Consider the following 23,131-nt stretch of genomic DNA (forward strand, 5'->3'; position numbering starts at 1 on the left):
TAGTAGTAGTAGTAGTAATAGTAGTATCATTATTATTATTATTTTCACTGATATTATCATCATAGCTGCATTATTACCATTAATTTCATCACTATCACCGTCACCACCATCATCACCACACCCCTCCTTCCCTTCACCATCTTGACAATCACACAGTCATGCAATAATGAACCACACACACACACACACACACACACACACACACACACACACACACACACACACACACACACACACACACACACACACACCTGACAGGGAACCGGGCCATTGTAAGCTGCACAATGACATTTCAGACACAATATGCAAATTATTTTTCGTTCGGTTCAGATTAAAATTCTCGTGTGGGGTAAAAAAAACACCCGCTTTTGTTGGTGTTAAATGACAGTCGGTGGTGAGAGGAGAGTGGGTTGAGGGAGGGGGGGTGGGTAGGTGGGTTGGTGGGTAGTGGGTGGGTTGGGTGAGAGGAAGGGTGGGTTTGGTGGTGGGTGAGAAAAGAGAGAGAAAGAGAGAGTCCCTTGATTGACACGCTGCAATAAGAACAACATAATCGAAGCGTCAATAACAATTTAAATATTTCGCGCGGGTATGTATGTATGTATGTATGTATGTATGTATGTACATGTATATCTTTTCTTCATTTATGTGGATTCATACATAAGGGTCCCATACACAACACCTACAGGAACAATATATACACAACACACAGTATACTAAGCCCTTCGGTATACAAGGAGACAACATGGCCGGGACACTGCACTTGACAGCCTTCATTTCCCCAACTGTTAAATAAGTCTCCCATCAAATTTAAAAACCTCGGCTCAATTTGTTTTTCTTCAGAATATTAAAAACTACAGTGACGTATTATTAAATTTATAGACGTACTTATAAAAAAATTACATTAAATTTTCCAAAATATTAAAGACCTGGGGGGGGGCATTATTACACGATTCTTGACACGTACAGTATATATTAAAAACATCAATAAAAATCTCCAACTTATTAAAACATAACTAAATTCCTCATCTACTGATCAAAACATATCATTAAAAACCTAAAAAAAATGCAAAAAATAAAAACCACGAAATTTATCTCTAAATTCTCTCATTACACAAAAAATAAATAAATACAAATTAAAAACACCACAAAAATCGATCATTAAAATCCTAACCCCAAAGCCACAGGTGAGTCAATATTTTCCTCGGCATATAAAAATTCCCCCCAAAAATTCCTAAATAAATACATTAATAAATTCTAGTAATAATTCCCGGGGTCAACTTCCTGTTATTGAGTGGAAAAAAAAACAATTTATTAGACCCCAAAAAATATATATAATAGAATTTTAATATTTTTGATATAATTTTAATATTTTACTTTACGGTTCATTGTTAATACTATTTTATTTATTGTTGAGTTATTACTATTGTATGTGTGTGTGTGTTTGTGGTTGGTGTTTTTTGGTTAGTGTGTTTATGATTGTTTGTTTTCCTTGTTTGTTGTTTTGAATACCATTTGCTCGTGTGTTTGTGACTGTTTGTCTGTCTGTTTGTGACTGTTTGTTTGTAGGCTATATGTTAGTGTGTTTATGATTGTGTTTGTTTTATGTGTTTGTGAGTTTGTTTACGTTTGTAGGTTTGGAAAGCTTATGCTAGTGCGTTTGTACGTGTGTTTGTTCTCTGTATATGTGAGTGTTTGTTCTCTTTGTCAGATGTTTGTGTTTGTTCCATTATTGTGTTTCCGCTTGTTCTCTGTGTTTGTTCTTCATGTTTGTGCATTTGTTCGTTGTTTTATCATCTGTTTTTTGTCACACACTACACACACAGTATAAGCACATACACAACACAACGTACACACACACATACACACAGAAGCCCTTGAGGATGACCCCCCCCCTTGAGCCACGCTGCTAAGGCCCTCACTGGAGAATGTCACTGACCCGACCTGTAGAGTTACTGTAACCCTCCACAACTACCCTCCACTACTACCCTCCACTACTACCCTCCACAACTACCCTCCACTACTACCCTCCACAACTACCCTCCCTACTACCCTCCACAACTACCCTCCACAACTACCCTCCCACTACTACCCTCCTACTACCCTCCACTACTACCTCCCTGCCTCCCTACTACCCTCCAACTACCTCTACCTACCTCCCTACTACCCTCCTACTACCCTCCACTACTACCCTCCCACTACTACCCTCCTAACTACCCTCCACACTACTACTACCCTCCACAACTACCCTCACTACTACCCTCCACTACCCTACTACTCCCACTATACCCTCCACTACCTCCTACCCTACTACCCCTACACTAACTACCTCCTACTACCCTCCCACTACCTCCACTACTACTCTCCCTACTACCCCTCCCCTACTCCTACTACTGCAGCACTACCACCACCCCAATCCTCCACATACACAGTGATTCACAACCAATCAACAGGCCACACAGTATCGTACCCCCCCCCCGTTAAAACACAACACGGCGCCATAGTGTTACTGAATCATTAATAGGATTAACTTACACTGGACACTTTCTGGGATCACAGCTTAACATAATCGTGTCAGTTAAGTCCTGTGTGTTTGACGGATGGATGGACGGAGTGGATAGGATAGATGGATGGAGTGGTAGTAAACAGGTGTGGTGGATAGATGGGAGGATGGATTGATGGATGGCTTGGCATTAGAGTGAGCTGGATGGGCATAGACTAGGAGGCCACCTCACGCTCCAGGACCACACCCAGAATACAACCACCTTATCACCTACCTACTGTACTGTATAATTACCCCCACCCTTGTCCCTATCCTCGATTTCTGATTGGCCTACACTCTCCATCCTCGACTCCTGATTGGCCTACACTCTCCATCCTCGACTCCTGATTGGTCTACACTCTCCATCCTCGACTCCTGATTGGCCTACACTCTCCATCCTCGACTCCTGATTGGCCAACCCTCGGTCAAAAAACACCTTTATGTGCAAATGCGTTACCCCGGCTGAGTAGGTCACCCCCCCCCCCGGGATATAAATATGTTAGCTCTTATTACCAATGTAAACAAACAGTCAACAGTGTACTGGGAATATTCTGTAACACTTAACGCCACAGTGACCTCTCTGTAACCTTTGCCCTGTAATCCTTTTTCACGCTACAGTTCACAGGATCAGTATGGGGTGCACAGTAAACTAGTTTCTGTCCTGGGGGGAAAGTACTCGTGATGTCGTTTTATTAAGAGCTTACAAGAGTCTTTCAATAATGGTGAGAGTCTCGTAGGGTCATTGGAGGGTGTGGGGCGGGGCGGGGCTAGTGCAAGAAGTGAGCTTTCTGCTGGGGTTAAGTGAAGATGTTTCACTAATTTGGGATTGAAATTACTACTATTACTACTACTACTTCTACTACTATTGCTACTATTACTATTACTACTACGCTATTACTTACTTTTTTATAAGATCATCCAGGTCCCCTTCATCTCTCTCAGTCAGCTCTATAGTATTATCTTCACTACTACTATTATTACTATTACTATTGCTACTATTACTATTACTACTACACTATTACTTACTTTTTTATAAGATCATCCAGGTCCCCTTCATCTCTCTCAGTCAGCTCTATAGTATTATCTTCACTACTACTACTACTGCTCCTACTATTGCTACTATTACTTCTATACTATTACTGCGGTAGTATACAATCACCACTACCATACAACCACAATTACTACCACACAATTACCACTACCATACACACACCACTACCACATAGTCACCACTACCACATAGTCACCACTAATACAATCACCACTACAATACACACACCACTACCACACAGTCACCACTACCACACACACCACTACCACACAGTCACCACTACCACACAGTCACCACTACCACACACCACTACCACAATCACCACTACCACAATCACCACTACCATATACACACTCCACTACCACATAGTCACCACTACCACACACACCACTACCACACACACCACTACCACACACACCACTACCACACACACCACTACCACAATCACCACTACCACAATCACCACTACCATATACACACTCCACTACCACACAGTCACCACTACCACACACACCACTACCAATCACCACTAACCACTCAAACATCACTAACCTACCTCTTACTACATATACCAACCTCATACCTTAAGCTATGATACCCCCAACTCACCAAATTATACAGTAAAAATACACAGAATGACTTATGTCGCAAACCAACAACCATACGGGATGGATTTCGAGTATATTTGTGTCTGCAGAAGACTCGAAAACGCTGGGATAAAAATCTTGGGTTGTAATTATATTCAAGAGGCGTTCCATCGTGGGGTATACCTGGGTGAGGGGACATACGCCTCCTGTTACCTGGTGGAAATGACCCATGGCGTACCCTTAGTCGTGAAGTGCCTGAAGGTGAAGAAGTATTCCAGTTGGAGTTATACATGGAATGCATTGATAAACGAAGCCTTAATAATGGCCGAAATATCCAGGAAGCATAAGATAAAGGGCGTGGCAGAGTTAGTTGGGGTGTGTCTCTTGCCAGTGCCAGCGATTATTCAGGTTTATGGTGGACAGACGCTACGCACACTGTTGGTAAATGATCAGTTATCTCAAAGGGAAGGAGCAAGTGTTATCACTCAATTAATTTATATCATTAGAGACTTAAACGCGGCCAAGGTAGCCCATAATGACATCAAAACCGATAACATCGTTGTGGAATAGACTGACAAGGGTCCCAAGGTCAAACTCATCGATTTTGGGTTGTCCAGTAAATTTGGTCAAATCTTATGGTGGACCAGCATCAGCCCGAAATTAATTTACGCCCCGGAAACATACGAATACCAACCGGTAAATGCCAGAACCCAATCCTACCAGTTAGGTTTTGTAATCCTTCAGATATTCAGTTACATAGACATCCTGGACTGGTCTCTGTTCAAGTGGGCCAGAACTTCCATCAAATATGATCCGAAAAAACGCCCCAGCGTCAAAACTGCCATGAAATTGTGTAAAATGCTAGTGAGAGGTGCTGACGGTGCGTGTTGGAAAAAACTAAGCTTAAAAAGAAAGCTGAATCAAACATTACCGCTTGAAGAAAAGAAAGAAACTAAGAGTGACCAGCCAGTCCTCAAGGCCAGGAGGTATAGCAAAGAGAGGCCCCGGAGTGAAGGTGACCAGCCCTCCCGTGTTCAGGGTGACATACTAACACGGAAAGGTCGCTGGTGGAGACGTGATATTGGCGCTAACAAACACACTGATAAACACTGATTTATGTCTTAGTGAAGCCTAGTTATTAGTATTGTTATTATTATTATAATTATTATTATTAATACCATTATTACTGTTTATTATTAGTAGTAGTATTAGTCGTAGTGAAAAAAAAATAGTCGGAACTACTTTTACAGGAATTTACAGGAAAAGCTAAAGGAGAGGACGTGTTTATACCAAGGATACCTCTCATCACCACTGACCTGCCATTTGAGTTCAAGCGACTTCAGTTCCCGGTTAAAGTGAGCTTTGCCATGACCATCAACAAAAGCCAGGGACAGTCCCTAAAGATGGTTGGCCTAAACCTGGTGTTTCCTTGCTTCTCTCATGGACAGTTCTATGTTGGATGATCCAGAGTGGGAACTGGCAAAAATCTGTACATACTTGCCGCTAATGGCAAAACCAAAAATGTGGTCTACCTTAATGCACTACAGTGAGACAATGTGGAGCCTCCCGGAGGGTGGCGTCCTACCGTGGCCTAGCGAAAGAGCCGCCAGGAGGGCGGCGTTTCTGCTAGTTTATTAATAAAATCACATGTTGTGTAATCACCATAACATAACACATGAATTTGACCCTTATTAACCACTAAACACAATAAATTAAGTGAAGGTTTGATGACTACAACTCCCAGGTGATTTTCTAGAGGACCAAGCCCCAACATATGCTGCCACGATTCCCTAACATGGGGTAATATTTATCTCTACATATTTACACAAAAAACACAACTTAATCCTATCTTTAAGAAGTAGACAGCCCTTACTCTTTATCTTTGTTTACCTGGTAACGCTGAACTTCACACCCTGGCAATAAGTTGACGATACAGAACGAATGTTAATGACGAAAAATCACTCAATTACTTCAATCAACTGCTTGTAAGAGTTTAAAGTATCAGGTAAATACATATATACATAAACACATATATAAATCGTGTCAATATATAAATTACTATACAACACTCACCTGGGCAGTAGACTTAAGGGCAGGTAAATCATCCTAATACACACTCCAATATCACGTAAATATAAATTAATACACACTAACACGTAAATGCATAAAATAATACATAAATCATACAGATATACAGACCCCTTCACTAGTGCGTTTACAGGGACTCGTCAGGTTTGGTGCAGTGTGGCATCGCTGTGTTTGTTTACATTCGACAGAAGGAAACTCACAATAGTAAACATAGAATCAAATTAAAACAAATTCCTCTATGATAATCATTTGTTGAATGTTTATATGACGAGCCCCTGTAAACGCACTAGTGAAGGGGACTGTACATAAAATATTACTGCTGTACGCAACATAATTCAGGTAACACTCACCGAGACGAAACACTTGGGGTAGACGGGTAGTTCCTCCTCACCTACACCTACCTGGAGAGAAGATATGGTCATTACTGTTTATTTATTTATTTATCACCTAAGGAGTTAATCTTAAGATGGTATGACAATTCTTACAACAAAAATATCTACAGTAATTTTGTCTCCTAACTGGTGGTGCTAAGTAAACGTATCTAGTTAAGGTAGAGTCTCAGTGTTAAATTTGTCTCCTAACTGGTGGTGCTAAGTGAAGGCATCTAGTTAAGGTAGAGTCTTCAATAATACTAAAATACTGATGCTGTTTACGGTACCTAAGTCACTCAGTTAAAGAAACAGAATAATACCTCATTCACCTTTAAATAAACAAGACTCCTTCTGAGGTGTATCACAAGGTGCCAATCCTCTTCGCTTTCTCCATCCCATAACCTTTACACACTTAATGTCATCACAAAGGTAATCATCACTACACGGGGGCCACAAAGGTGTTGACATTTTACAGGTATCATTGAATCGCCAAAAAGGTTTCCAGAGATGGCTGCTTGACATTCACACTCAGATAGGTCAAAACCACGACCTATCAACCACGCAGTAGCTTCACGTGTAACCTAGTTCCCCATGGTAAAAGTTGACTCTACAGGTGAGTTACCTACCTGAATACCTGCAGGTCACTAGTAATTAATTAATAGATAAGAGATATATAATGAGTTAACCTGAAGATTAGGCACCCTAGCTAAAACACCTGATGATTAAACACCCTAATGCTGCCTGGTGGGATTAGGTTAGGTTATGTTAGATTAGGTTAGATTAAAGTTAGGTTAGGTTAGATTAGGGTAGGATAGGTTAGGTTAGGTTAGATGAAAGTAAGGTAATTTATATCCCTCAAGTATTTTACCTAGGGTGCCTAAACTTCAGGTGAACCAATATACCTATGATTAACCTCGTTACCAAAACCTCATCACTTCAACCCCGTTATTGGGACCACCACTCGATATGCCAATTACCGTCTAAATATACAACTGGTGTTCTAAAAATACCATCTCTATATACGCAACATTTAACGGGGCATTTTGTCTTCTTTTTCTTTTTTTACAGTTTTTTCATTTTCTCTCTTCTTTTCTTTCTCACAAGGATAACAGACATAGAATGATAAATATAGAGGAACAAGCATAGAATGATGAATATAGTAACAAGCATAGAATGATAAATATAGACTAATAAACAAAGAATGATAAAGGAATAAAGGAATAGAATGATGCGTGTAGAATAATTAATTAATGTAGACTAATAAGCATAGAATGATAAAACAAGAGTAAAAACAAAGAATGATAAATGATAAACGACAAACACAGAATGATAAAAGTAGCAGAACAAACACAGAATGATAAAGGAAAAGAAGAAACAAAGAATGATAAATAAGGATTAACAAGCATAGAATGATAGAAGTAGAGTAACAAGCATAGAATGATGAATACAGAATGAGAGGAAGAAGTCAACAACATTCTTTCATTAGACTGAGGCCATAAACTGTCTTTATGGCCGAGTGTGGGGCCATGTATACGGGTTGTGTAGTGGTGGAAGTATACATGACTGTCTTTATGTGTACATACTAGAACGTACATATACATACACTGTGGGCCATGTATAGAGGTTGTGAAGTGGTGGAAAGTATACATAACTGTCTTTATGTATACATGCTAGAACGTACATAAAACACATACATTTACCTGTACAGATGGTGTATGTGTGTGTGTATGTGAGTGTGAGTTTCTATTTCTGTGTGGAACTATTTGTGTCTGGCTGTCAAATGGCCACACCACTGCTCTTTTCATCCACACACTACTGACACACATACTAATATTCTTAATAATAATAATAATAATAATAATAATAATAGTAATAATAATAATAATAATAATAATAATAACAATAATAATAATAATAATAATAATAATAATAATAGTAATAATAATAATAATAATAATAATAATAATAATAATAATAATAATAAAATAATAATAATAATAATAATAATAATAATAATAATAATAATAATAATAATAATAATAATAATAATAATAATAATAATAATAATAATAATAATAATAATAATAATAATAATAATAATATTCTTTATAATAATAATAATATAATAATAATATAATAATATTAATAATAATAATAATAATAATAATAATATTCTTAATAATAATAATAATAATAATAATAATAATAATAATAATAATAATAATAATAATAATAATATAATAATAATAATAATGTGTGTGTGTGTGTGTGTGTGTGTGTGTGTGTGTGTGTGTGTTGTGTGTGTGTGTGTGTGTTGTGTGTGTGTGTGTGTGTGTGTTGTGTGTGTGTGTGTGTGTTGTGTGTGTGTGTGTGTGTGTGTGTGTGTGTGTGTGTGTGTGTGTGTGTGTGTGTGTGTGTGTTCTTGTGTGTGTGTGTGTGTGTGTTCTTAGTGTGTGTGTGTGTATGTGTTCTTGTGTGTGTGTGTGTGTGTGTGTTCTTGTGTGTGTGTGTGTGTGTGTGTGTGTGTGTGTGTGTGTGTATGTGTGTGTGTGTGTGTGTGTGTGTGTGTGTGTGTGTGTGTGTGTGTGTGTGGTGTGTGTGTGTGTGTGTGTGTGTGTGTGTGTGTGATAATGTGTTATTGTATGTGTGAAATGATAAAAATATAATATGTATGTATGTGTGTAAATGTGTATGTAGTAATGGTGAAAACATATTTATGTTATTGTGTGTGTGTGTGTTAAAACAAACTGTACAAACAACTTAACCCTACCACACAACCCTCTCCTCCTTACCACCACCACCACACAACCCTCTCCCTCCCTTACCACCACCACCACACAACCCTCTCCCCTCCTTACCACCACCACCACACAACCCTCTCCCTCCCTTACCACCACCACCACCCACATTCCTCCTTACCACCACCTCTCCTCCACTTACCCACACCACCTCACCGACATACCTCCTTCGATAAATACCATCTGACAATAGACTGACAGACAGACACACACACACCTGATGCTGTGATGTCTCTTCCAACTTCATAACATTCTTGTGTGTGTCAGACCTTAAATAAGTTATAGTGGTCGAGTCTTGGGGTAATACTGATGCCATTTTTCTTTTTGGTGTTATGGTGTTGTGGTTAATGTGAGGTGATTAGGTTAGGTTAAAATTGGTTGAGTGTGGTGGTGTTGTGAGTCGTCATGCAGTGCTGCCATCTGTTGAGGAGGTGTGGCTGTAGCAGACAGAGGTAGAGTGGGAGGAGGAGGGACGGGGAAGGTAGAGGGAGGGGATGTAGGAAGGTGAGGGAGGTAGGAAGAGGTAGCAGGGTGAAGGAGAGAAAGGGAACAGTACTACAACTCACCTGTTTTAATAAATTAATAGTTGTTTGTTAATCTCACGTTGATAAATAAATCCCTAACGAGTTTTTTTCATTAATTCGTCCTACACAGAATCGTAAGACTTACAAATGACTGAGAGTCGAAATTCATAAGAGACATTTGAGTTTACTCGTAAGTTAAGACCGAAGAAGACCCAAGAACACACCTCACCAGCTGACTTAGGTTAAGGCATAAACACCCAAAGATGGCACTAGAGTTAACCAGACACCTCTTAACAAGGCAATCACAGACGACCAAACCTCACACTCCCCACACACCCTCCCCCATAACCCCCCTCCCCCACGCCTCTCCCCCACACACAACCCCCTCTCCCCACACACACAACCCCCTCAGTCAAGCTAACACCGTCATGAGAAGCCCCACACTCATGACGTCATCTAACCCATGGCGTATTTGGATCATAACCCACGGTCTAGCACACGTCTTTACACTGCCACAAAATTTACCCATAAACAGAGTTAATTTACCTCTTTAACCTGTAATTTTGAAGAGTTAATGAGTTTTTGAAAATTTACATATTAGTGGAATGTTAATGTTAATTTATTTATCATACAGCGAGGAATTTCCTTCTCTAACGTCATTTGCTTCTTCTTCTTGTTCTTCTTCTTCCATTTTTCTCCTTTATTCCTTTTCCTCTTTTGTTGCTCCTCCCTTCATATCCACCTCCCTCCTCCTCCTCCTCCTCCTCCCCCGTCCTCTATGTCCTTCACAACTCAGCCACGGGATCAATAAGATGAATGTCACCTCTCCCCCCTCCCTCCTTGTCTCCTTCCCCCTCCCTCCTTCTCCTCTCCCCTCCTCCTTGTCTCCTTCCCCTCCTCCTTGTCTCCTTCCCCTCCCCTCCTTCTCTCCTTCCCCCCTCCCTCCTTGTCTCCTTCCCCCTCCCCTCCTTCTCTCCTCCTTCTCCCCACCCCTCTCTTCTACCTCTTCCTCTCCCCTTCCTTCTTCCATCCTCTCCCTACCTCTTCCTCTCCCTTCCTTCTCCCCCACTTGTCTCCCCTCCTTCTCTCCATCCTCTCTCACCTCTTCCTCTCCCCTTCCTTCTCCCCACCTTTCCTCCTTCTCCCCCCATCCTCTCTCCTACCTCTTCCACTGCAGATAGGTTTACTGTTTATAAGACATTATTTTACAGCAGATTATTGTTTTTATTTTTTTACAGCAGAAAGGCCATCATTTACAGCAGAAAGGTCATCACTTACAGCAGAAAGGCCATCATTTACAGCAGAAAGGTCATCATTTACAGCAGAAAGGTCATCATTTACAGCAGAAAGGCCATCATTTACAGCAGAAAGGCCATCATTTACAGCAGAAAGGTCATCATTTACAGCAGAAAGGTCATCACTTACAGCAGAAAGGCCATCATTTACAGCAGAAAGGTCATCACTTACAGCAGAAAGGCCATCATTTATTTACAGCAGAAAGGTCATCATTTACAGCAGAAAGGCCATCATTTACAGCAGAAAGGTCATCATTTACAGCAGAAAGGTCATCACTTACAGCAGAAAGGCCATCATTTACAGCAGAAAGGTCATCACTTACAGCAGAAAGGCCATCATTTACAGCAGAAAGGTCATCATTTACAGCAGAAAGGTCATCATTTACAGCAGAAAGGCCATCATTTACAGCAGAAAGGCCATCATTTACAGCAGAAAGGTCATCATTTACAGCAGAAAGGTCATCACTTACAGCAGAAAGGCCATCATTTACAGCAGAAAGGTCATCACTTACAGCAGAAAGGCCATCATTTACAGCAGAAAGGTCATCATTTACAGCAGAAAGGTCATCATTTACAGCAGAAAGGCCATCATTTACAGCAGAAAGGCCATCATTTACAGCAGAAAGGTCATCATTTACAGCAGAAAGGTCATCACTTACAGCAGAAAGGCCATCATTTACAGCAGAAAGGTCATCATTTACAGCAGAAAGGCCATCATTTACAGCAGAAAGGCCCTCATTTACAGCAGAAAGGCCATCATTTACAGCAGAAAGGCCATCATTTACAGCAGAAAGGCCATCATTTACAGCAGAAAGGCCATCATTTACAGCAGAAAGGCCATCATTTACAGCAGAAAGGCCATCATTTACAGCAGAGCATTGTTTTACAGCATACTCCACTACTATTCTCGATAACAGCCTCTCCTGTACCCCTGTTTATTAACCCCGAGGGCCAAGTGTGTGTGTGTGTGTGTGTGTGTGTGTGTGTGTGTGTGTAATAATAATAATAATAATAATAATTAACGGTTTATTGAAAGAGCTTGGCAGCCAGAAGACTGAAAATATACAGTTACATATTTGGGGAATGGGTTACGAGTTACAAATAATATACAAGTGACATAAGTGACATAAATAAGACATATAATAACTTAGATGGGGAAAAGCTCAAACTACAGTTCATTTCAACATAGTGACAGTGTAAGGAGCAGTGTTTACTGGGAGTGAATACACTGATTTATTACATGTTATTGATAATTTTTACAATGGTTGGGACTGGGCTGTTCTTATAGCGATCAGTTCGTGCACGTATGGGCTGGATGCGGTTGTGGTGTCGAACAGCAATTCTCGGACAGGGGATCTCAGGTGTGTGTGTGTGTGTGTGTGTGTGTGTGTGTGTGTGTGTGTGTGTGTGTGTGTGTGTGTGTGTGTGTGTGTGTGTGTGTGAGTGTGTGTGTGTGTGTGTGTGTGTGTGTGTGTGTGTGTGTGTGTGTGTGTGTGTGTTTATCTCCCGACACAAAGACTTTGTGTCTCTTATCTCTCTCTATCTTTTCTTATCATGTCTCGTCTCTAGGACACCGTCTTACCTCCTCAACCCCCCCTCTCTCTCTCTCTCTCTCTCTCTCTCCCGAAATATCGCCTCACTGAGAGACGAGTGAGAAAATACCTCACTGTGAGAGACAAATGAGAGAAGTGAAGCGAGGTTTGAGTCAACTATCTTTAAGACGGAGAAGAACGAGAGAGAGAGAGAGAGAGAGAGAGAAGAGAGAGAGAGAGAGAGTATAAGTAAGATAAGGCTTCTCTACCTCACATCTCTCTAACATCCCTCTTCCTTCGTCTCCTTTTCTTCCTTCCCCTCAATTCCAACTACCTCCTTCCCTCCTTTGAATTACGACTCTCTTCCTTCCTCCTCACTACTTCCCTCAATATCCTTCCTCCCCTCACTATCTCCTCCTCCCCTCACTATCCTCCCCCCTCAATATCTCCCTCCCTCCCCCTCCTATCTCCCTCCCCTCCCCTCCAGCCTCTCCCTCCTCCCTCAATATCTCCCCTCCCTCCCTCAATATCTCCCTCCCTCCCTCACTATCTCCCCTCCTCCCTCCAATATCTCCCCTCCCTCCCCTCAATACCCTCCTCCTCCTTCTCTCCTCCTCCTCAATATCTCCCTCCCTCCCTCAATATCTCCTCCTCCTCACTATCTCCCTCCCTCCCTCAATATCTCCCCTCCTCCCCTCCATCTCTCCTCCCTCCTCAATATCTCCTCCCTCTCATATCTCCTCCCCTCCCCTCACTATCTCCCCTCCCTCCCCTCAACATCCCCTCCCCTCCCCTCCAATATCTCCCCTCTCCTCCCTCCCTCACTATCTCCCCTCCCTCCCTCACTATCTCCTCCCTTCCCTCCATCTCCCCTCCCTCCCCTCAATATCTCCCCTCCCTCCCCTCAATATCTCCCCTCCCTCCCTCAATATCTCCCCTCCTCCCCTCAATATCTCCCCTCCCTCCCCTCAATATCTCCCTCCCTTCCCCTCAATATCTCCCCTCCCCTCATATCTCTTCCTCCCCTCCCAATATCTCCCCTCCCCTCCCTCCATCTCTCCCCTCCCTCCCTCAATATCTCCCCCTCCTTCCTCAATATCTCCCCTCCCTCCCCTCAATATCTCCCCTCCCTCCCTCAATATCTTCCCCTCCCCTTCCTCCAATATCTCCCCTCCTTCCCTCAATATCTCCCCTCCCTCCGCTCAATATCTCCCTCCTCCCCTCAACTCTCCCCTCCCTCCCTCAATATCTCCTCCTCCTCACTATCTCCTCCTCCCTCAATATCTCCCTCCCTTCCCTCAATATCTCCTCCTCCCTCAACATCTCCCTCCCTTCCTCAATATCTCCCCTCCTTCCCTCAATATCTCCCCTCCCTCCCCTCAATATCCTCCCTCCTCACTATCTCCACTCCCTCCCCTCAATATCTCCCCTCCCTTCCTCAATATCTCCCCTCCCTCCCACCTATCTCCCCTCCTCCCTCAATATCTCCTCCCCTCCTCTATCTCCCCTCCCTCCCCTCACTATCTCCCTCCCTCCCCTCAATATCTCCTCCTCCCCTCACTATCTCCCTCCTCCCTCAATATCTCCCCTCCCTCCCTCAACATCTCCTCCCTCCTCAATATCCCTCCCTCCCCTCCAATATCTCCCCTCCCTTCCCCTCAATATCTCCCTCCCTCCCTCAACTCTCCCTCCCTTCCCTCAATATCTCCCCTCCCTCCCCTCACTATCTCCCCTCCCTCCCTCCTATCTCCCCTCCCTCCCCTCAACATCCTCCTCCCTCAATATCTCCTCCTCCCCTCACTATCTCCCCTCCCTCCTCAATATCCCCCTCCCTCCTCATCTCCCCTCCCTCCCCTCAATATCTCCCCTCCCTCCCTCAACATCTCCCCTCCCCTCCTAATCTCCCCTCCCTCCCCTCAATATCTCCCCTCCCTTCCCTCATATCTCCCCTCCCTCCCTCAACATCTCCCCTCCCTCCCTCTCTCCCTCCTTCCTCATATCTCCCTCCCTCCCCTCAATCTCCCCTCCCTCCTCAATCTCCCCTCCCTCCCCTCACTATCTCCCCTCCCTCCCCTCAATATCTCCCTCCCTTCCCTCATATCTCCTCCCTCCCTCCTTCTCCCCTCCCTCCTCAATATCTCTCCTCCTCCCCTCATTCTCCCCTCCCTCCCCTCCTATCTCCCTCCCTCCCCTCAATATCTCCCCTCCCTCCCTCACTTCCTCCCTCCTCCTTATCTCCTCCCCCTCCCTTCCATCTCCCCTCCCTCCCCTCACATCTCCTCCTCCCCTCAATATCTCCCCTCCCTCTCATATCTCCTCTTCTCTCCTCCTCCCCTCACTATCTTCCTCCCTCCCCTCACTATCTCCCCCCTCCCTCCCCTCAATATCTCCCCTCCTCCCTCAATATCTCCTCCTCCCTCAATATCTCCCCTCCCTCCCTCAATATCTCCCCTCCTCCTCAATATCTCCCTCCCCTCAATATCTCCCCTCCCCCTCCTCCCTCAATATCTCCCCTCCCTCCACCTCCCCTCCCACACCTCCTCCCCTCCTTCCTCAATATCTCCTCCCTCCCTCATATCTCCTCCCCTCCCCTCAATATCTCCCTCCCTCCCTTCTCAATATCTCCCCTCCCTCCCTCCTCACTCCCTCCCTCCCCTCCTCCCTCCCTCATCTCCTCCCCCACTCCCCTCCCCCAATATCTCCTCCCTCCCCTCCTCAATATCTCCTCCTCCATCCCTCCCTCCCCTCACTCCTCCCTCCCTCAACATCTCCCTCCTCTCCCTCCCTCCCCTCAATATCTCCCTCCCTCCCCTCAATCTCCCTCCTCCCTCAATATCTCCCCCCTCCCCTCCCCTCAAAATCTCCCCCTCCAAACCCTCCCTCCAATATCTCCCCTCCCTCCCCTCAATATCTCCCCTCCCTCCCCCTCAATATCTCCCCCCTCCCCTCCCTCCCCTCCCCTCCCTCCCCTCCTCATCTCCCCTCCCCTCCCCTCAATATCTCCCCTCCCCTCCCTCCAACATCTCCCCTCCCTCCCCTCCCACATCTCCCCCCTCCCTCCCTCCCTCCCCTCAACATCTCCCTCCCCTCCCTCATTCTCCCCTCCCCCCTTATCTCCCTCCCTCCCCTCAATATCTCCCTCCCTCCCCTCCTCTCCCCCTCCCCTCCCTCCTCAACTATCTCCCTCCTCCCTCAACTTCCCTCAACATCTCCCTCCTTCCCTCCAATATCTCCCCTCCTTCCTCAATATCTCCCTCCCTTCCCTCAATATCTCCCCTCCCTCCCCTCAATATCCCCCTTCCTTCCCTCTCTCCCCACCCTTCCCCTTCTTTCTCCTCTCCCTGTGCAGTCCAGGTAACAGGAGATTAGTGCAGTAATTACAGGTGAAAGTTGCAGGTAAGTTAATGAATAACCTCAGACAGGTAAGTCACCGCCACACAACACACCCAGGTAACTAAATAACCTCTCTAACCTAACATAACCTGACCTGACCTGACCTGACCTGACCTTTTCCTAATCTAACCTGACCTGACCTGACCTGACCTAACCTAACCCATTCCATCTTTCCACCCTCTCCCTTTTCCTTCTATCATTCTTTCCCCTCACCTTATCATCTCCCTTTCTCTCATCCTTTCTCCTTCCTTCCTCAGACACACACACACACACACACCACTATCACAATTTAGAGAGACAGACATTCCCGGCCACAAGTGCAGCCATTCAGATCACCAGGAGGCATAAAGGCGTCTTCTGATGGGTGGTTGATAGCTCACGTGTCCCCCCTACTCAGATAATGGCGCTGGAGGCCTCTAAAAATAGTAACTCCTGAGGCTATTTCTATTTTTTCCTAGTGATTTTTTTTTTATGTTAAGTTGTGATTTGACACGTGGTTACCTACAGCAGTCACCTCCTTCAGTCACCTTTTACAGACAGTCACCTACATCAGTCAGTTTCTCTCACCTACATCAGTCACCTCCTCCAGACAGTCAGTCAGGTAGGTAGATGACTGGGTAACTGTAAACCAAGACGACCTATAAAAACCTGCCCCAAAGTAGCCTGTTGTGTCGCCTCTCACCTCACCTACAGTTAGCCCAGCTCTGATTGGCTGATAGAGCGCGTGACGTCATGTTTCTTGGGCCTAACCTAAACATTAACACGTAACCTAACCTAATCTAACCTAACCTAAACTAAACCTAACCTAATCTAACCCCATCTAACTAAACCAACTTAGTTGGTTATCACACACACACACAGGTGACACGGCTGGTTACTGGTCTCCATCTTTACATCTGGCTCGGGTTCCCAGTCCGTATATACAACTCACCTCTGACAGGAGATATACAGGAGATACACACACACACACACACACACACACGCACACACCTGGGGTATACAAATGGTATACACTCGTTCATGTACACATATAAAGGTGTACACTCCGAATGATCTCCTGACCTCTAAAACTGTTCTCCTAACCTCTAAAGTGACCACATGACCTCTAAAGTGACCACATGACCTCTAAAGTGACCACATGACCTCTAAAAGTGTTCTCCTAACCTCTAAAGTGACAACATGACCTCTAAAGTGACCACATGACCTCCTAAAGTGTTCTCCTAACCTCTAAAGTGACAACATGACCTCTAAAGTGACCACATGACCTCTAAAATGACCACATGACCTCTAAAAGTGACCACATGACCTCTAAAGTGACCACATGACCTCCTAAGTGACCACATGACCTCTAAAAGTGTTCTCCTAACCTCTAAAGTGACAACATGACCTCTAAAGTGACCACATGACCTCTAAAATGACCACATGACCTCTAAAGTGACCACATGACCTCTAAAGTGACCACATGACCTCTAAAGTGACCACATGACCTCTAAAAGTGTTCTCCTAACCTCCTAAAAGTGACAACATAACCTCTAAAGTGACCACATGACCTCTAAAATGACCTCCTGGTCTCTAAAAGTGACCTCTTGACCTCTAAAGTGACCACCTGAACTCTAATGTGAGCTCCTGACCTCTAAAGTGACCTCCTGGTCTCTAAAAGTGACCTCTTGACCTCTAAAGTGACCACCTGAGCTCTAAAGTAACTCTGTGACTCTTGCTGTGATTATCGATTGACCTGACCTGACCTGACCTAACCTGACCATAACAGTACTAACAGGTCATTTGATACAGTTTATAGATGGATGTTAATTATATACCAAAATACTGTATGTTAACTATCACGATAACATGTTAAATCTTTATAATAAAGTGATACTTCTATTTAACAGACTATGTAGAGGAAAATCCGTTATATCAAGGGCTCTTTAGATGTGAAACCTCCATCTAACGGTTATAGAGATGACAGTCCGTTATATCGAGGTTTTACTGTAATACGTTAAATACTGATAACAACCACAAGTGTTTATCTGTCTACATCGTCTATGTACTTTGTATACCTGAACTGTCAATGTACACATAGACAGTGTATGTATACAAACAATATACAGACCTAGAGAGTGTGAGTATACAAACAATGTATATAAGGTACAGGTATACACACAATGTACACATAGACAGTGTATGTATACAAACAATATCAGAACCTAGAAAGTGTGGTATACAAACAATGTATATAAGGTACAGGTATACACACAATGTACACATAGACAGTGTATGTATACAAACAATATACAGACCTAGAAGAGTGTGGTATACACACATGTATATAGGTATACACAATGACACATAGACAGTATGTATACAAGCAATATCTAGACCTAGAAATTGTAGGTAAAACAACATATATAAGGTACAGGTATACACACAATGTACACATAGACAGTTGTGTATACAAACAATATACAGACCTAGAGAGTGTAGTGTATACAAACAATGTATATAAGGTACAGGTATACACACAATGTACACATAGACAGTGTATGTATACAAACAATACACAGAACCTAGGAGTGTAGGTATACAAACAATGTATATAAGGTACAGGTATACACACAATGTACATAGACAGTGTATGTATACAAACAATATAGAACCTAGAGGTGTAGGTATACAAACAATGTATATAAGAAGTACAGGTATACACACAATGTACACATAGACAGTGTATGTATACAAACAATATACAGACCTAGAGAGTGTAGGTATACAAACAATGTATATAAGGTACAGTATACACACAATGTACATAGACAGTGTATGTATACAAACAATATACAGCCTAAAGTGCAGTACAACAATGTATATAAGGTACAGGTATACACACAATGTACACATAGACAGTGTATGTATACAAACAATATACAGACCTAGAGGTGTAGGTATACAAACAATGTATATAAGGTACGAGTATACACACAATGTACACATAGACAGTGTATGTATACAAACAATATACAGATCCAGAGTGTAGGTATACAAACAATGTATATAAGGTACAGGTATACACACAATGTACACATAGACAGTGTATGTATACAAACAATATACAGACCTAGAGAGTGTAGGTATACAAACAATGTATATAAGGTACAGGTATACACACAATGTACACATAGACAGTGTATGTATACAAAACAATATACAGACCTAGAGAGTGTAGGTATACAAACAATGTATATAAGGTACAGGTATACACACAATGTACATAGACAGTGTATGTATACAAACAATATACAGACCTAGAGAGTGTAGGTATAAAACAATGTATATAAGGTACAGGTATACACACAATGTACACATAGACAGTGTATGTATACAAACAATATACAGACCTAGAGAGTAGGTATACAAACAATGTATATATGTACAGGTATACACACAATGTACAATAGACAGTGTATGTATACCAAATACTGAAAGTGTATACAAACAATTTAAGGTACAGGTATACACACAATGACATATAGTGTATGTATACAAACAATATAAGACTCTAGAGAGTGTAGGTATACAAACAATGTATATAAGGTACAGGTATACACACAATGTACACATAGACAGTGTATGTATACAAACAATAGTACTCTAGAGAGTGTAGGTATACAAACAATGTATATAAAAGGTATACACACATGTACACATAGACAGTGTATGTATACAAACAATATACAGACCTAGAGAGTGTAGGTATACAACAATGTATATAGGTACAGGTATACACAATGTACATAGACAGTGTGTATACAAACACATACAGACCAGAGTGTAGGTATACACAATGTATATAAGGTACAGGTATACACACAATGTACACATAGACAGTGTATGTATACAAACAATATACAGAACCTAGAGAGTGTAGGTATACAAACAATGTATATAAGGTACAGGTATACACACAATGTACACATAGACAGTGTATGTATACAAACAATATACAGACCTAGAGAGTGTAGGTACAAACAATGTATATAAGGTACAGGTATACACACAATGTACACATAGACAGTGTATGTATACAAACAATATACTGAACCTAGAGAGTGTGGGTATACAAACAATGTATATAAGGTACAGGTATACACACAATGTACACATATAGACAGTGTATGTATACAAACAATATACAGACCTAGAGAGTGTAGGTATACAAACAATGTATATAAGGTACAGGTATACACACAATGTACACATAGACAGTGTATGTACAAACAATATAAGACCTAGAGAGTGTAGGTATACACACAATGTATATAAGGTACAGGTATCACAATGTACAATAGACAGTGTATGTATACAAATACAGACTTGGAGTGTGGGTATACAATGTATATAGTAAAGGTTACACACAATGTACACATAGACAGTGTATGTATACAAACAATATACAGACCTAGAGAGTGTAGGTACAAACAATGTATATAAGGTACAGGTATACACACAATGTACACATAGACAGTGTATGTATACAAATATAGACCCTAGAGAGTGTAGGTATACAAACAATGTATATAAGGTACAGGTATGTACACACAATGTACACATAGACAGTGTATGTATACAAACAATATAAGGCCTAGAGAGTGTAGGTATACAAACATGTATATAAGGTACAGGTATACACACAATGTACACATAGACAGTGTATGTATACAAACAATATACTGAACCTAGAGAGTGTAGGTATACAAACAATGTATATAAGGTACAGGTATACACACAATGTACACATAGACAGTGTATGTATACAAACAATATACAGACCTAGAGAGTGTGGAGGTATACAAACAATGGTAATAAGGTACAGGTATACACACAATGTACACATAGACAGTGTATGTATACAAACAATATACAGACCTAGAGAGTGTAGGTATACAAACAATGTATATAAGGTACAGGTATACACACAATGTACACATAGACAGTGTATGTATACAAACAATATATGAACCTAGAGGAGTGTAGGTATACACACAATGTCAGGCGTGTATACACACAAGTACACATAGACAGTGTGTAACAAATAGTATCAGACTAGTAGTGTATACACACACAATATACATAGACAGTGGTGTATACAAACAATATAAGAACCTAGAGAGTGTAGGTATACACACAATGTAATAAGGTACAGGTATACACACAATGTACACATAGACAGTGTATGTATAAAAACAATACATTCCTAGAGAGTGTGTATACAAACAATGTATATAAGGTAAGGGTATACACACAATGTACATAGACAGTGTATGTATACAAACAATATAAGAACCTAGAGAGTGTAGGTATACAAACAATGTATATAAGGTACAGTATACACAATGTACACACAGTGTATGTATACAAACAATATAGACCTAGAGAGTGTAGGTATACAAACAATGTATATAAGTGCAGGTATACACACAATGTACACATAGACAGTGTATGTATACAAACAATATACAGACCTAAGAGTGTAGGTATACAAACAATGTATATAAGGGTACAGGTATACACACAAGTGTACACATAGAGAGTGTATGTATACAAACAATATACAGACCTAGAGAGTGTAGGTATACAAACAATGTATATAAGGTACAGGTATACACAATGTACATAGACAGTGTATGTATACAAACAATATACAGACCTAGAGAGTGTAGGTATACAAACAATGTATATAAGGTACAGGTATACACACAATGTACACATAGACAGTGTATGTATACAAACAATATACGAACCTAGAGAGTGTAGGTATACAAAAAATGTATATAAGGTACAGGTATACACACAATGTACACATAGACAGTGTATGTATCATGCAATATCAGAGTGTGGTATAACTACAATCAGTAAGGTCAGGTATAAGCGGACTGTACATACAGACAGTGATGTATACAAACAATATACAACCTAGAGAGTGTGGTATACATGTACACATAGACAGTGTATGTATACAAACAATAACAGACCTAGAGAGTGTAGGTTACCACAATGTGGCAGGTATGCACACAATGTACATATACAGTGTATGTATACAAACAATATAAGACCTAAGAGTGTAGGTATACAAACAATGTATATAAGGCTAAGTATACACACAATGTACACATAGACAGTGTATGTGCATGGCAAACAGTATGTCGATCCAAGTGTCAAAAGGCAGTTCAATGTGGGAAGTGTCAAGGCAGTGTCATGTGGAGCTCATAAGGCAGTGTCATGTGGGGTGTCATAAGGCAGTGTCATGGGGAGGCCAAGGCAGTGTCATGTGGGAGTGCCATAAGGCAGTGTCATGGGGAGTGCCGCAGGCAGGCCATGGGAAGTGCCGCAAGGCAGTGTCATGTGGGTGTCAAGGCAGTGTCATGTGGGAAGTGTCATAAGGCAGTGTCATGTGGGAAGTGTCATAAGGCAGTGTCATGTGGGAAGTGTCATAAGGCAGTGTCATGTGGGAAGTGTCATAAGGCAGTGTCATGTGGGAAGTGTCAAGGCAGTGTCATGGGAAGTGTCATAAGGCAGTGTCATGTGGGAAGTGTCATAAGGCAGTGTCATGTGCCAAGGCAGTGTCATGTGGGAAGTGTCATAAGGCAGTGTCATGTGGGAAGTGTCATAAGGCAGTGTCATGTGGGAAGTGTCATAAGGCAGTGCTTGTGGGAAGTGTCATAAGGCAGTGTCGCGGGAAGTGTCATAGGCAGTGTCATGTGGGAAGTGCTCACAAGGCAGTGTCATGTGGGAAGTGTCATAAGGCAGTGTCATGTGGGAAGTGCATAAGGCAGTGTCATGTGGGAAGTGTTACAAGGGATGGCATCAAGAAGAGTGACACTGGCAGACACACGTGGCACCCTGATAACCATGGTAGTGTATGGCTTCCTGTGGCCTCAGTGTGTGTGTGTGTGTGTGTG

The sequence above is a fragment of the Homarus americanus genome, unplaced genomic scaffold (genome assembly GCF_018991925.1).
Source record: "Homarus americanus isolate GMGI-L3 unplaced genomic scaffold, GMGI_Hamer_2.0 scaffold23578, whole genome shotgun sequence".
Lineage (NCBI taxonomy): Eukaryota > Metazoa > Arthropoda > Malacostraca > Decapoda > Nephropidae > Homarus > Homarus americanus.